The sequence below is a fragment of the Pelodiscus sinensis genome, chromosome 3, assembly GCF_052426305.1.
Source record: "Pelodiscus sinensis isolate ZL-2025 chromosome 3, ASM5242630v1, whole genome shotgun sequence".
NCBI classification, from domain to species: domain Eukaryota; kingdom Metazoa; phylum Chordata; order Testudines; family Trionychidae; genus Pelodiscus; species Pelodiscus sinensis.
The window spans coordinates 131,504,013-131,521,435 of record NC_143054.1 but is presented as its reverse complement, the minus strand read 5'-3'; the positions used below and the strand labels follow the sequence as shown (position 1 = coordinate 131,521,435).

The 17,423-nt window shown below is 40.9% G+C and overlaps 1 protein-coding gene across 1 annotated transcript in view; it reads right to left on the bottom strand.

Moving 5' to 3' along the window:
- The window catches only part of CHRM3 (cholinergic receptor muscarinic 3), a 468,545-nt gene that overhangs the window by 323,907 nt on the left and 127,215 nt on the right, over window positions 1-17,423 (bottom strand). The window contains exon 2 of the mRNA XM_014570646.4: window positions 10,339-10,563. The gene's annotated coding sequence lies outside the window, so the exon portion shown is untranslated. The remainder of the gene's footprint in view (window positions 1-10,338; window positions 10,564-17,423) is intronic.

The window sequence follows — 17,423 nt, the reverse complement described above, 5'->3', positions numbered from 1 at the left end:
ATCTTTATTCTTGAGACCAGGTTCTAAAAATCAGAAAGAAGTGCAATAGTTTGCTCATGTGCCTTTAACAATGTCCCTTTGAAAAACTGCCAACAGTCTTCAATTATTTTTCCCTCTTAGTCTTGCTCGCCATGGGATCTTGCCTCCAGGCTCCCTGTATTTACTAAAGTCTGCCATCTGCAAATCACTGTTTTGCTGTCCTCCCTCCAATTTTTCCTTAGAATTGTGAAAACGATCATTTCATGATCACTTTCACTTGAGCTGTCTTCCCTTTTCAAATTCTCAGCCAGTTTCTTAAAATCAAATCTAGAATAGTCTCCCCCCTTGGAGCCTTCTCCACCTTCTGAAAGAATAATTTAAAAAATTCCTCCAATGCATACCAGGAACTTGTTGGATAATCTTTGCCTTGATGTGTTATTTTCCAACTGAACTCTGGAGAGTTGAAGTCCCTTATCACCATCAAGTCCTGTGCTTTGGATAATTTTGTTAATTATTTATAAAAACCTCTCCCACATCATCTTCCTTGTTAGTTGGTCTGAAGTAGACCCCTGCCATGACATCAGCCTTGTCTTTCATCCCCTTTAACATTACCCAGAGAGTCTGAACAGTCTGTGTACTTGGTCCATCTCAACCTCCATCCAACAGTATACATTTTTAATAATAAAGGATATTGTTTGTATGTTTGTTATCTAATAACTTGGACACTATAAGACCTACCGCAACCAAACTTTCCATGGAATAACCTTTCCTTCAGGAAAAGATTTTAAGGTACTTTTGGACCTGATTGGGTCCAATCTCAACCTGTAAAAATAAAAAATAACCCACCGTGCTGCGCTGCATGGGCAGCCCCACCAACCCTAGGTCACGTGCCCACTGCCTGCAGCCCCAAAGCACCATCCGGGACTCGCCCCACCCCCACATGCACAATGGCTAGGGCATCCGCCCTGCCCCCCATGGCTACAGTTACCATGTAGTCTAAACCCCCCCCAAAATGGCCACACTTAATGGTGGGGGTGAGGAACTGGCCGAGAGGGGAGCGGGGCTGTCTGGGGGAGATCGGGGGAGGAGTGAGGACACTTTTTTTGAAAAAACCCTGTAGTCTAGACATACCCTAGGGGAAATGGGTGAGCAGGATTTTTCCCTTCAATTCCTGCTCCTGGCCACTTTGAAGCTAGAAGGAGGGAAAAGCAGCCTGAAAACACTGAGATGTCAGGAATTGGGAGAGAGGGATGTCTGAGAAATTGACTGCAGGAGCCAGAAGGTGGTGAGAAGCAGAAGGGGAAAGAGCATTAGTCCAGAAGTGGAGTAACAGAGGAGAAGCTGATGGAAACAGTGCTGGTGGGTAGGAGCTCTGGGGATTCAGATACCAGCAGAGGGAGAAGAGGGGGAAAGAAATGGGCAGGGGGGAGTTTATGTGTGCTTGAATAGGTTGGGAGAAGGATAATCACAACAGCATAGCCTCCTCTAGAACTTGGAATTCGAGCCTTAAGACTCAGCTATTCCTCTGCTGTCAGTAAGTAACTGTGAAATCTGCTGGCAAACTATCTGATCACAGTCTAGTGCCTCATCCACATACTCAGCCTATTCACTGTTACCAGTTTATCTGGCAGCTCAAAGGCGAGAGCTCTGTGCTTACAGCTAAAAATCCAAACCCTATTGATGAATCAAGCTGCGGGTCAATATAGTTCTATGTGACTGAATTTCTATTTCTTCGAGTTGTTTTTTTCCCCTCCACAATTTGCTTTAAAAGAAAAAAAAGGAAATGAGGCATTAAATCTCTCAAAATTATGTAAAGAGAATGTGAAAGATGTGAAGTCAAGCCCTCAAAAGCACTGTGCAGTATTAACAGAACCTCTCTCCAGGTATGCATTATAATGCAATTTTTAGTTACATGACCACATACTTCATTTTTCCCAGAGGAGCCCTGCCTCAGCTAGTAGACAGGATGAAACACTTTTCTGGTATTGCCTCCCTCAGTCTTTCAATGTTCCCTTATAACCAGGCCTCCCAAACTGAGGTCTGGGGGGAAATCCAACAGAAAAAAACAACCTTATTCAGGCAGTCCCCGGGTTACATACAAGATAGGGACTGTAGGTTTGTTCTTAAGTTGAATCTGTATGTAAGTCGGAACTGGCGTCCAGATTCAGCCGCTGCTGAAACTGACCGCCAGTTCTGACTTACATACAGAATCAACTTAAGAACCCCAGGTGTCCCCAAGTCAGCTGCTGCTGAAACTGATCAGCAGCTGATTCCAGGAAGCCCGGGGCAGAGCAACTCTGCCTCGGGCTTCCTGGGGCAGAGCAACTCTGCCTCGGGCTTCCTGTAGTCAGCGCTGGTCAGTTTCAGCAGAAGCTGACTTGGGGACACCTGGGGCAGAGCAGCTGGGGTGCTGCTGGGTTGCTCCAGTAGCGCCGCTCCTCGGTGCTACTGGACCAACCCAGCAGCACCCCATCTGCTCTTCCCCAGGCGTCCTGATTCAGCCGCTGCTGAAACTGACCAGCAGTGGCTGAATCAGGACCTGAAATCTTACAATTGATGACTGAATATCCAATGGCACATCACTCAGTTAGTATAGGCAGTCCCCGACTTACGCGGATCCGACTTATGTCGGATCCGCACTTATGAACGGGGCTTTCTCGCCCCGGAGGTCGAGGTGGCGGATTGCTACCTGCGAGCTCCGGGGCGAGAAAGCCCTGTTCGTAAGCTGCTCTGGTGCCCCTGGTCTGCTGGAGACCGTCTCCAGCAGACCAGGGGCACAGGGCGGGTTCCCGCGCCTCTGAGGCTTTGCCAGAGCAAAGCCTCAGAGGCGCGGGGAACCGCCGCTGCTGCCGCTTCAGTCCCGGTGCCTGTGGTCTGCTGGGGACGGTCCCCAGCAGACCACAGGCACCAGGACTGAAGCGGCAGCAGCGGCGGTTCCCCGCGCTTCTAAGGCTTTGCTCTGGCAAAGCCTCAGAGGCGCGGGAACCCGCCCTGTGCCCCTGGTCTGCTGGAGATGGTCTCCAGCAGACCAGGGGCACCAGAGTAGCTTACGAACCGGGCTTTCTTGCCCCGGAGCTCGCAGGTAGCAATCCGCCACCTCGACCTCCGGGGCGAGAAAGCCCCGTTCGTAAGTGCATTCAAGAACACCTTTTTTCGAATGAGCACTTTCGAAAAAAGGCGTTCTTCCTCGTGAAATGAGGAGTACCGCCGTCGAAAGAAAAGCCACGTTCTTTCGATTCAATTTCGAAAGAACGTGGCTGTAGTCTAGATGCAGGTGAAGTTTTTTTTTTGAAAGAAGGCTACTTTTTTCGAAAAAACCCTGCAGTCTAGACACAGCCTTTGTGTCTTACTATGACCCAATTCTTACTACTTGTGCTAGGTAAGTAAGGAGAAATGTGGCCACATCAGCACAGATGGGTATTTGCTGGTAGATTAGACCTGCATGTCAGCTCACTAACACTGCTGTCCAGAGCCAGAGGAGGTTTCACTGAAGCTATTCATGGGGCAGCAACAAATCAAAACATATGCGGAAGGGTTCAATCAGGGGCCTTGAGGAAGATGGATGAGGGCAAGTTGGTAATGCAATGTATGCGCGCATGCACACACGCATGTGCACACTCACACACCTGATAGCTTCCTACCTATGTCAAACACATTCCATCTCCTACAGGCCCAAACGTTCTCTTATCTCCCAGAACCTTTTCTTACCTATCATTTGCACATCACTGAACAAGCTCAGCCACCCTTCTCAACATATTTGTGAAACAACTACAAACAAAAATTCTGAAATGGGATTCCCATGATATCCTTATCTTGACAATGGGGCAAGCTTCTTGTGGAAGAGTATGTAGCATTACTTACTTGGGGCTTTCCTTAGACATCTGCAATACCCAGGCACAAAAGAATGAGTTATAGATGGAGTATATAGGCCATGGAGATGGATGTTAAAATATTATATGATTGATTTCTTACTCAAAAAAAACCCTGTGCTCTGAAACATGCCCTTTCTGAAGCAGTTTGGAAATTTATTTTTAGTGACTTTGAAAGACAACTGCACTAAGATTCTTAGCAAAGCAGTAGTCTTTGCCAATATGCTTTGGAACAGATTCCTATCTCACATTGAAACAGGAGTAATTCCAGTTAAAGGTTAGAATGTGCAATGTGAACAAAGGCACGTGTAATGATTTGCATGGGGAAAACATCTCCTACAGAAGCACCGGAGGATACTGTGCACAAGGCAGTGGACTCTCTCTTGATAGTGTTTAATGTGCATAAGGATTACATACCGGCTGTGTCTAGACTGGCCAGTTTTTCCGGAAAAACTTGCCAGCTGTCTACACTGGCCGTTTGAATTTCCGCAAAAGCCCTGATGATCTCATGTAAGATTGTCAGTGTTCTTGCGGAAATACTATGCTGCTCCTGTTCAGGCAAAAGTCCTTTTGCACAAAACTTTTGCGCAAAAGGGCCAGTGCAGACAGCTCAGATTTGTTTTCCGCAAAAAAGCCCCGATCGCGAAAATGGCGATCGGGGCTTTTTTGCGGAAAAGCACGTCTAGATTGGCACAGACGCTTTTCCGCAAAAAGTGCTTTTGCGGAAAAGCGTCTGTGCCAATCTAGACACTCTGTTCCAAAAATGCTTTTAACAGAAAACTTTTCCGTTAAAAGCATTTCCGGAAAATCATGCCAGTCTAGACGTAGCCACCCTGTGCAGTCCATTTGCATGGTGCAGATGCTTCATAGCCGCAACGTCCGGTGCTAATGGGGATATTTCTAACAAAGCTTTTAAGCAGCAGGCACTAGCGTTTCAGGATCTATTGCTTTGTAGAAAAAGGCACTGACACTACACAGTTTCCACAAAGTGCTCAGACTTTTAGGAGATATGAGTGAATGTCCCAAATACAGTTGAAATTAAGACTTCTGTATCTCCTTGGTTGACGAAGCAAAGTGAGGCAAGCTTGCTTTCCCTTTTTTTACCAGTGGGAGCAGCAGATGTTCATTTGCTGCAAACCAGCCAGGTTGTTTTTCCCGTTGTTGTTCCAAAGAAATCGTTAGCAGTTGCCAGAGTCTTATTCTTATTTCCCACAAGTTGTCAGACTCAGGGGAACCAAGTTGATCATTTTCAGAAACACAGACAAGCACACACTAAAACTTTGCACATGCATCAGAGTCCTTCATGCGAGTAATGTTGAGGTGAGATTTGCCATTTGACTTCACCTGATAGATCTTTTGATGAACTATTTGGAGCTTGGCCCCAGCAAGGGCATTATCAGTGTTGCCATCAGTGCTATGCGTTCATCAAGCATACAGTATGTTGCAAATGTTTCTGTGACTGATGAAAATGATGTTAAGCTGATGTCAGTGTCCTGAGCAAGGCTGCCCCTCCGTGACCTTCCTGTTGCAGCCAGAAAAATGGATATTTGAGACTATCAGCTCACCAGGAGGACAAAGCTCAAGGACACATTGTCCATTTTCGTTGAGGCTACCTGTGTTTTATTAGACAATAATATATCCTCAGTGCTCCCAGTCCTTTCCCAAATGGACTCTGAAATCACCAAGGACAGTAAATCTGTTCCTTATGGGGAAATTCTTGATGATTTATTCCAGATGAGAATAGAACTAATCTTTCTGCTATTTGAAGTAGTTAAGTGTCGGTCTGTAGCCAGACAGAAAAGTCAGGGTTTCAGAGTTCATATTCATATCCAGTCACATAATCCTCTCATAGATAAATTCCAGTGGGGGACATTCATAGAGGACAAACTTCTTGATTAAAAAAAACTGGCATAGTGTATCTTTGGTTCATTTTCAGGTTTGGCAGCCCAGCAGAAGTGGCAGTTTACCTCATCTAGTGATCCAGTTTTCTAAAGACTCATCTTATGGAGGACAGGCAGTAGTTTTCTGTAAATCGTGGCTGTTTTCCAAAGTTTTTGGTCTATTAGTTCAAATCTGGTTAACACAGTGCAAACATTCCAACCAGCAATGATTAATTTAGATCCAGGACAGAGGAAGTTTGAAGGAAGTGTTTTTATCCCACTTTTTCTATGGCTTTCCATGAATTGGGGTAAACAGGCCACTCCTACTTAGGGCGAATGCCTGGGTCATCCCCCATATGGCCAAGCTATCCAAAAGCACACACCTTTGATGCATTTGCCTAGGCAAAACAAAAAAGCAAAGAGTTGCCATAGACCCTCCAGTCTCACCAGGGACTGTAGAACTGCAACGGCAACACAAAGGCTAAGATGACTGGTATAGGTTTCTTGCAGCTCCTAGCCAGAACACCATTCTGAGCTGAAGGAAGCACCTGCCTTATCGTGTCTGCAAACGCACCTTTTCTAAATGGGTGTGGTCCCAGTAGTGTGGGTACCATCAACCAACAGGATTCTTTCTGGCTTATCATTTCCTTCTTCCAGTGGATTCCAATATCCAACCCTATGGCACCACGGGGGTTTTCCCTAGAGGAGAAAGGTTTACTGATGGCACTTGTCACTCACTGTTGCATTGCTGGCTGCACTAGCCAGTGGTGAATCCCAGAGGAGCCAAGCAGAGGGCAATCTGAAAGTCAGATACACTAAACAGGAAAATCATGGGGACCATTGACATGATAATGCCAAAAACAAAAAAATGCAGGGAAGTGCTTTCAGACAAGCACAGTGGCAACAATACTGAAAGCAAACATATTTTCTTGCTGAAATTCTGAACTAAAACAAATGCCAAATACAATTTTTGCTGCATGAGGATACATGATTAGAAATTCCTTTCTGCCCCAACCTTACCCCCACATGACAGTCATATCTACTCAGCTGCATGGCTCTGGGGCTGAACTACCAGTCTGGTTAAATGGCTCCAGTCTGGCCTGCCAACTGGGGAGGGAGTAGAGGGGAGGGAGGCAAAGGAGGCATCTGCCACAGAACCTAGAGATTCAAAGAACCTAGAGATTCAAAGGTTAAATCAACACTGGAGCACCTTGTCATGTACTCTGGCAGTGTTAAGGGCTGGGGGGCCCTTGCTTCCTCCTCCTCAGGTCCTCACTACTTCTGGCAGTGCATAGCCAGCCCCAACACAAGAGCCCAGAGGCCCTCAGAGATTTTCAGCACCCCCGGCTCCAGTTTTCAATATTGGCTGCTAGTCAGCTTGCAAATAAACAGTTTTTAATTGACCCTCCAAAGCACTGTTTGTAGGATAATCTACAGGCAGTCCCCGGGTTACGTACAAGATAGGGACTGTAGGTTTGTTCTTAAGTTGAATTTGTATGTAAGTCGGAACTGGTACATATTTTAGGGGAAACTCTAGCCAAACATTTCTTCAGAGCTCAGTTTTATTCTCCCATGCCTCACTTCCCTCAGTCCTTTATTTTAAGCTGAGGTGTCTGCTGAGAAAAACCACTCTGTGTCTCCCAGGTCTGCTGGGGGGGGGGGGGGGGCGCTAGCTTCGCGTCTCCCTGGTCTGCTGGGGGAAGCAGCTAGTGCGGGGTTGCCTCACCCCATTTGTAAGTAGGGATCTGATGTAAGTCGGATCCATGTAACCCGGGGACTGCCTGTATATAACTAGACCACCTTTCCCCTCCTTTAAAATATGGCCGTTGCTGAGGGTAAAAATATTCCATGCCAGATTCCACCTATGAATTGACACATCCAAAAACATGTGGGTAGAGAACAGTTTTAAGGCTGGTGACATTAAAATGCAAAACATAGTTCCTCACTCTTTTCTCTATGTCTTATCAATTTAAAAATCTCTTAACAAAACAATCAGCATAATTCAATAAAACCTTAACCAAAGAAATATAATTTGATTTAAATATAATACTGCGTGAGGTCAAAACTTTATCTCTCTATAATTATTATTCAGGATAGTTATGTTGTACTATGCACAAAACAATGTAACTTCATAACTGTGTTTTGTACATAATAATAATAAACGGTGTTCCTACTACATCCTAAACAAAACACAAAATTGCAACATTTTATCTTCAAGTGTTTAAATCAGGGCACGAAAAAATAGCCATGATTTTTTTTCCTGGTAAAAAAACAGTTAGGCTGTGTCTACACTGCACCCCTTTTCCGGAAAAGGGATGCAGATGAGACAAGTCGGAATTGCAAATGAAGCGGGGATTTACATCTCCCCTGCTCCATTTGCATGGACATGGCTGCCGCTTTTTTCTGGCTCGGGACTTTGCCGGAAAAAAGCAGCAGCCATGTTCATGCAAATGGAGTGGGGGAAATGTAAATCCCCGCTTCATTTGCAATTCCAACTTGTCTCATCTTTTCCGGAAAAGGGGTGCAGTGTAGACACAGCCTTACTGTATAAAATAGCATACATTTTATTACTATTAAATAGGAAGTAAAGAGATTTACATCTTTGTTGTTCAGACACAGTTTGGTAGTGAGTTCTTAGCATATCTCTTCTAAATGTACATATTTTCATACACTCCAAACTTCAAGGGGCAAGAGACTGTTTTACTTGAGAGTTTTCTCTTAAACAAGAGCAGTCAAACACTGCCATTTTACAAACTTCTTGAACTATTTTGGAGTTTTGCAAAACTAGTTTAATTCATGAACAATTGTATTTGAAATCTTAAAATAAGTTGTTTGTTTTCCAAAGAGGGGGTCAGTTTTTAAGGACAAGATGAGGTTTTTAGCTGAAAGGAAGACTGTGTTGTATTAGAAATAGAACACCTCTCTCCAAAACTAAGCTCATAAAAAGAAATGCCTTACATGTTTTATTAAATGGCATTTCCTTTTTTATTAGAATTTGTTTTTCTCTCTCAAGGGCTATTTGTTTTTCATTCGTGCATAGTCACTACTAATTGTATTTTTTAAACTGGAAAATTAAGTAAGTCAATGCGAAAATCACAGAAAGCAAGATCTGAAATACAATATACCCAAAACACCTTTTATAATAATAAAGCACAGAAAGTTAGCCCTACATTAAGATGAATTTTCTACTGTGAACAATAACTAAGAAATGTAAATATAAATAAGGATCTGCCTTAGGCATTTCTATTGTGTCTATTACTACAAGTGTCTAAATGCCATCTCATTACTGAATACAGAAGTTTATCAATCCAGATAAACACCAGGATCATGCAAAGAATGAAAATATCAGCATAAAATTGAAAATTCTGAACTAAAACAAATGCAAAGTAGTAAATAAACTACTGCACTGATTTAGTTAGAAAGTACTCCATTCCCTCCTTTTGTAGGCATATAATTTAGATTCTGTTTATTTAGGTTTAACAGTAGGTAAAATAATTTTACCTCATGGTAATTCTCACTTTTTCTAGGAAGGTTTTTCTTTTTGTTTTTAATGTCAACTCAAGCAATTTTATCTGGAGGAATGTGAATGAGAATAGGGGAGAGAAAGAGAGGCACAATGAAACTGATAATACTATGATTTTTGTCTTCACTGGAGAAAATATCATCACTTTGTTTTTGGCTGACGAAACACTTGGGAAATTTCCTCTAACTACTCTTAATTGAAGGTGATGTTGACAAGTGTGTTGCCTACACTGACAAGCAAGTCAAGCAACTTACTGTGAAAGGGATGTCTTGAGGCCTACCCAGAATATGTCAAATGAGCACCAGTTTAATTGTAAGTGGAAAGGAAAGGCAGCATTGTCAGATACAGGAGATAAAAATAAAAACAAAATTTGATTGGCTGACCAATAACCCTGCTTTTAGGGAAGTAAGTAACTCAGACAGCAGTATGCAACAGAAGTGCTGATTACCCCAAAATGGAGCAGACGAAAGTTTTTTGTAAGGGCAGAATGAGACAACAAATATCTAACGTCAGCAATTGTCAGGCGAGTGGAGGAGTACCAAAATACCGAAAAAGAGTATATAAGGTTGGCTGAAACAGACCAAGAGCGGACGGGTTGCGAATCCAAAAAGCCAGGTCTGATCAACCACGGCTCCCTCCCTGGCGCTGAATCTCGCTGCCGCACGTAAGCTCCGAAAGGGGAATAAGCTCCGAAAGGGGAACGAACACCGGTCGTAAGTTGCAACGAAAAATCCAAAGAAAGGAAAAACATAAAGAAAAGAATATCTCCTGAATCTAAGCAATGCTTCTATCTTTCTTAACGTATTATATAATTGTTAACTCCATAAATTGTTTAAAGGTAAATTAGGAGGGTATATCTGTAGGAGAAGTTATTATTTCTTGGTTTTTTACTGTACTGTTTTTCTACTTTTTCTTTGTATATTATATTGTCTTAAAAGAATCAAAAATAGTAAATTGATTCAAATGGAAAATTAATTATAAAGTAAATAGAAAAAATAAAAAATCTTTGTTTGACCCTAAAAAGAAGTATTCCTCTATCTGTGGTTTCAAATCCTTTAAAGAACCAAACCCGGTTACCGAAACTTACCAATCATCAGGGAAGAGACAAAGGCGTTGAAGAGCACACATTCCTTTTTGAAGAAGCCATTGCCGTGGTGAAAATGTACTAATAGACAGCATAAAACAAAATGTAGATGTTGGAAAAGAAGCTCAACAATCTTAAAAACGGAGGATGAAGGAAAAAAAAGGCAAAATCACTGGGATTGTAGAGGCAGCTGTCTCCTTTGAAGCCTGGCTTCTGCAGGTGGATGATCTAGAATGTAAAAAGAAACATTTAAATTTGATTATCTATCTTTAGCTTAGTTCCAAGGTTTTTCAATAAAATCAACATACACTAATTAAGATCAACCTCTGTAACTGCTACGAGAACAATTAAAATATAAATATTATCTCACAGTTACCATGTATCTGAGACACTATAGTATTTCACTAGTCTACGCAGAAGATGATTCAATGACTCCTCAGACATCAGGGCAAATGTGAGCTATGTTTCTATTATCCTTTTCCTAGTGAAAAAAGATTATATTATGGATTTTGTTTCTCCAAAACTTTCTTGTGGATGCAGCTGTAATATTTGCGACTTTAATAGTATATTCAAGCATTTTTGCTGAAGTTCACTTTTGTACATCCATCTAAACTGAGGATTTTCCTCCCCAATAACCTGAAAGTATTTGATTCCCCAGAAGATACTAGTTTTCCTTAATAAACCTGAGTATGGCTCATTGAGGTCAGATATCTGAAAACTATCATAAATACAAAGATTACCCATAACAATTCTTAGTGCGTTATTTCCCTAGTTGCTAGACTTTCTTCATATTACATTTATCTTATTTTTTCCCAGGTCTAATTTGTACTCAAAGACTTTTCTCCTGACAATATATCTTTCCTGTTACTGTTCTCAAACTTCCCTCTATCTGATATTTTAGCAGATTTTGGGGAGATGTAGCTTTAGATTTTTTAGCTTTTGGAAAGGAAATATACACTTAAATGTTCATGCAACCTTCTTGCCCAGTTTTTTTGCGGGGAGCAATAGGGAGGTAGAGAGTCTGGAATATGAGTTATAAATAAGTAATGCCTATACAGAAAGAGAAAAGTGCTTAATTTCACAAGAGAACTGAGAAATGCATTTTATTTCTAATTTACAAGGACAACTAATCAGGAGATACATGTACTAGTAAGGCAATTATGTGTGGGTGTATTATCCAGAAAATTGCTGAATATAATTGGATTTCAAGGTGCAGATTCCAAGAACTGATTATTATTTCCCTCTCATTTTCTACTAATTCCTGGATGATTAAACTTAACGGACTGTGGTCAACATTTTTATAAGGGCTCACTCAGAACCAGGGGTTTGATTTTCAGAAGAGTCCAGCTTCCACCTAAGCACTAAAATAAATGGCTGAGTCTCAATCTAACTCGGTATGTTGAGTGCTGAATCCCTTTGAAAATCTCACTCAGTTGAACATCCAGATGCAGGAAATGATCATAAAATCATACCATCATGTGGCTTTAGTCAACAGTTGATAAACAACTCTATTTCAATACTGGATGAAATTATTTTTCTGTAGATACATACATACAGTGTGATCGTTTGTGGAGAGTTCTGACCCTTTATTAGGAAAAGATATCAGATGCAAATGTAAGACACAATTGTGGGGAAGAGGAAAATGGAGGAAGGACTGGTCCTCCTAAGTTCAACTAAAGAAAGAACATTTTCTATGAATCTATGTTGCATCTCCTTAGAGGTAAGTGTAGCTGTTTCCATGGTACTATGAACACATATCCTCCCATCGGACTCCACAGAGACCTTACATGTAGGGCAAGATGGGCAAGTCAGGAGGTCACTCTTCATTCCATTCCAATATGGTACACAGCAGAAACTCAACTAAATGGTATTAAAGAACCTGTACTTTTTAGTGGAATTCTTCTGCAGAGTGGATGCCAGTTAAGAAACTCCGCTTCATGGCAAGAGGTACAAGGACCCTGGAACTCCTATGGTGCTCAAGTGTTTAATGGGTGCTTTGTATATGTATCTTGACATTTCTTTGAATTTTTAATGAACTGCAATACTATATTTGAGTTTGCATACAGTGTTGGAGTGAAGGATGGGAGATCGGTCGTTGACATCCTTGTAATAGCTAAATGCCAGATAATTTCCTCATTTAATGAAGGTATGGAATTTGTCAACTCTTCCTTCTCTGTATTGGTATTAGCCTGGAATGAGACAAACCACGACATGAAAGGCTGAAAACTTGTGATTTCAATGGCTCAGTTCTTGTAAAATATTTACAAAGGAATTCTTCTAGGTCATTGACCACTGACAAAGCTGGAAGAAAGTGAATCAATCATGTTCAGTGTAATCCCTCATAAAATTTCACAGTGAGTCACCAGTCACAAATAGATTCCTGCTCCTTTTGGGGAAAAACAACCTAAGGAAGTAGCAGGAGAGGACTGAATGAATGAACAAAACAGTCCATGAACTTCTCTCTGAATGGCAACTCTTTAGTTGAATGTGGTTGACATTGCATATAGAAAAGGGTTTCTATAGTGTTCTCTATTTATATCTGCCAGTACATAAACCTGAAATAGTAAAAATAGTTTTTTTAAAATTCCAAAAATCTGAAATTTCAAATAATGAATACTAGCTAATCATGAATTTTAACAGAAATCCAATTGAAAACACATGGCCCAATCATGCAACCCTTCCTCTGATTAAGGGTAGCACAGTCAGACCCATCACTTCTAACTTAGAATTATTCTCATGCTAAATTACAGACCTGAGTATCTAGACTGTGGGGGCCATCTTGCCCCAATGGAGACATTATTATGCCACTGACAGTATGGGACTCTCGTGCACACTGTATTCAAGAAAGCTAAATCTCCAGACTTTCAAGCATTATTTCATCACATCCTTTATATGTGCTCTTTATCAGGCATACACAATTGCAAAATGTGATAAACGTGTTAGTAGAATTGAGAAGTATTGTTATCAAGATGCTGAATGATCCCCATCCTGACACCATTGGACTTAAACAGAACAAAGATTTGGCCCCAAATAGAACTTGTACTTTCTAGGAAAACTTCCAAATATCACATTTGAGACTTCATCTATGCAGGAGCTCAAATCTATTACAATAGTGAAAGCAGGTAATTCATACAGGTTAGTACATAGGTTTCTTATAGGCCAGTAAAGCAATGTTGCCAGTTTCAGTAAAATTTATATTAAACCTTGTGCTTCCAATAGGCAAAAAATAATATCTGCTACATTTCCCATTATCCAGATAATGGGACAGATTCAATCAGATTGTTGTGAAACTAAAGCAGGGATGAATTTGCACCAATGCTTGTTATATGCTAAAATCCATAGCATTATATGCCTCAGAGAAAATGTATTCAAATTACTGTTAAAATGAGCAGATAAGTTAATTTACATGGACAGACAGTAATTTTAAATAGTTAGTTCTGAGCACTATGGATACTAAATATCAAATTTAATGGTTAATGGAGGAGGGGGGGGAGAATGTATAACAGACCTGTCAGCAAAAACTACAAAGAGGAATAATATATTTCATAAATCACTGGCCCAAACACAAACACATGAAGAAGCCTGTTCTGAAAACATGTATGCAGATGAGCAGTCAAGCTCACTTCAGAAGACTGTTAATATGCATTATGTGTATTCCTGCTTTCAGAATTGGGTCCTAAGTGCCCCTCTGGTTGGTAGTCTCAGCAGAAAGGGCAAAGCCTGAACAGACACGAACACTTAATTTCTCACCCTTACAAATCTTTAGGACAGTGTTGGTGCACATTAGGTTAAGAATTCTGCACCTTGCATATATCCCTTGACAAAAATCACAATAGACATAGACAGCCATTCCACAAACACTGCTGCCATACATCTCGAAAAAAACCTGGCAAATCCACTGTGACTTTGGATTCTTTTATTCATTAATTTATTTTAATAAACATTTAGATCAATGGCAAATAGGCATTTTTTTTTAAATCAAGAGAGTCTCCCAGGGAAAGGAGCATGGATGTGGAAATGGAGCAATGCCACAGTTAAAGACAGAAAGACACAATTTATAAAATATTGGCCAATGAGGAACCCCTTCCCAAAGCACCCAGCTAGGCCATCAAAGTCCAGAATTTAACTCAGGACTTATGACCTTGAGTTCTCCATACCTGAGAATGAGAATAATGCCCCCTCAATATCCTCAAGCCTGATCAGGGACCTTGGCCAGAAGCCAGAGTCCCAACCTATTCTCCTCCTCAAAGCTGGGAAGTAGGAAAGCTAAACAGAGAAGAGCTCCATAGCATGCAAGGAGCCGTATCTCCTGATTGTGTTGTTGTGTACTTAGATCCCATGCCCAAGCAGCTTCTTGGGTAAGAGGGACTTAACATTAGACCCATTCTTAACTCACCAACCACACTGAAAGCCATCAGACTTGCAACAAATGCAGAGTAAATCCTTAAACCTGACTTGAAGGAAACTGATGGGAGGTGGAAAAACACAGTCTTTGCCAATTCGCCTATGGCAAAAAATCCATTCCAGAATGGATAAAATAAAATATGCTGATGAGCATATCCCCAAGCTTTCTAAGAGTACGTCTACACTACAGCGTTATTTCGAAATATCTTATTTTTCAAAATAGTTAATTTGAAATAAGATATTTCAAAATAACGCGTTTACACAAAAAATGTCTTATTATGCTGGCACTAGACGGTCATTCTGGAGTGCTCAGTTGTATTCATTGACCAACCACACCTGCTTCTTGTGTAACTTTAGGCAAGTCACCGAACCTCTCTGGACCTGAATTTCCTACCTGTAAAATGGGCTAGATGTTTCTGAAGATGCAAGCTTTACAGCAATATCTAAAACAAGCTTAAATACTTTGGTGCCGAAGTAGATCAGACTGATCCCAGAAGAGCCAGAAATACTTTTTATAATAATTTTTAAAAAGAAAAATGCAGTTTTATTCAAACTGGACTTGTAATTAAAAGAAAATACCTGGCTTGTGCCATAGGAGATTGCACAAAATCTGAAACTTTAAAAAGTCAGTTATTTTTACATATTTTTATTGCTTCATCTCTACATATCCTGCACAATTTGAGGTTGTTGGGCACATATGGGCCAGAGACCATACAAAAAACTATGTTTTCCTTTTCCATCTGGCAAAACATTTCACTGTGAATTTTCTCCTCTCTCTCACTGCATGAGAATTATTCTATTTGCTGATCACAGTGGGCTGTGAGAGACTCATTTGACTGTTTCAAATTGTTCCATGTTCCCTAAAAGGCAATTATAAAAAAGTTGTGTAAAGACTGCCTTTATCTTATCAAATGCACAGATGATTCATCCCCATTTTATTACTCCTAATTTCCAACCATAAAAAAAAGCCAGGATTGTGGAAGTAAAAGGCCTTCCACCCTTACTTTGAAGCTGGGAGTAGAAGGGGCAGCAGGGGAAGGGCAGAGTACTGTAGGGATGGCCAGGAAGGAGGAAATACTTTTCTTTCTATCCCATTATAAAGCCAAGGATGAACCAGTGAACCATCTTTGTGGTTCCCAGACTTTCCCAGAAGCCTACAGAGAATAACACTCACTGCTAGGAAACAGAGAGCCAAGAATGAAAGTAGCTATTCTCTGTGCTTCCTCTTCAGTTCTTATGTTGCCTCTGTAGAACCATGTCTCAAAACTAATGCATACCGGGTGATAGACATCCCAAGAATTTATAAAATGCAACTTAGGGAAATGAATTTATTTTACAATCAAAAGTAATCTGCAACTGAAAAAACAGTTTGGTTGAGTTGTCGCCTGCTAGTGTAAAGTCAGGGTAACTTCAGTAGGGTCCCTCCTGACTAACATCAGCATGATCAGGATCAGGTAAGCTGCTTTTCTGGCTACTAATAAAATAAAGAATGTTCTTCTGATGGCTGAAAATGATCCTTCATCTTGCCCCCTCTTGTTACCTGTATTATCATTTTGCATGTATTTATTGTATTATATTATTCTTGAAAATTCAGACAGAGAGCAAATCAGTTTCCTTCTGCACTTGGAAGCAGCCAGGACTAACAATATGGTTTGAAAATCAAAAACAGTGATCTCCAGCACATGAGGGTGAGGCTTTGGCCTCAGAACTTGAGGGTAACAGTTGGAGCTTTCCTTATTCCTACTTTTTAATGTTATGATTCAGATTTACTTTATATATTAAATCCTCTGCTTTCTTGAGGAAGATTGATAGTGGTGGAATTTTTTTTTTTTTTGTAATTACTGGATTGTGTAGGACTATGCCAGTAAAACTTGTATTTCCAGTTACTCTTTTTTCCTCTGATCATAGTTTAGTTTTTACTTACAAAATATTGCTCTTTGTAAATAAGCAGAAGGAAGATTTTGAAAAGGCTGCCAAATATTCAGTTTCCTCTGATAATTTTTCTTAAAACCACCAGAAAATTTCTAATTACTCTATTGGCGGGCACTCTCATCAGGTACTATTCCATTTTGGTACAATTACCAAAACATGCTATTTGAATATTTAACTAATCAACAATGTGACACTGTTAAACATTCAGGGCTCAGAAGTGAGTCCTCCACTGAAAGGTAAACGAACCCATAATACCTAATACTGAAAATGCTTTTTTTTTTTATTCATAGATATAAGTGCAGCTTACAAAGGTGACTAGGACTTATTATCCCTGCCTCACAGATAGGAAAAGATCCAGGTATAAAGTATCTTGTAAAGTAACTTAAGGTCACATTGCCACTGATTGTTAAGACATAAAGGCTGTGTCTAGACTGGCCCCTTCTTCGGAAGAGGCATGCTAATTTCTAACTTTGGAATAGGGAAATCCGCAGGGGATTTAAATATCCCCCGCGGGATTTAAATAAACATGGCCGCCGCTTTTTTTCCTGAAGTAGGAATAAGAGAGCCTCCGGAAAAGGGCTTTATTCCGGAGGATCACGCCAGTCTGGACGCTCTTTTCCGGATTTTCCCCAAGCCGGAAAAAAAGCGGCGGCCATGTTTATTTAAATCCCGTGGGGGATATTTAAATCCCCCTCGGATTTCCCTATTCCAAAGTTAGAAATTAGCATGCCTCTTCCGAAGAAGGGGCCAGT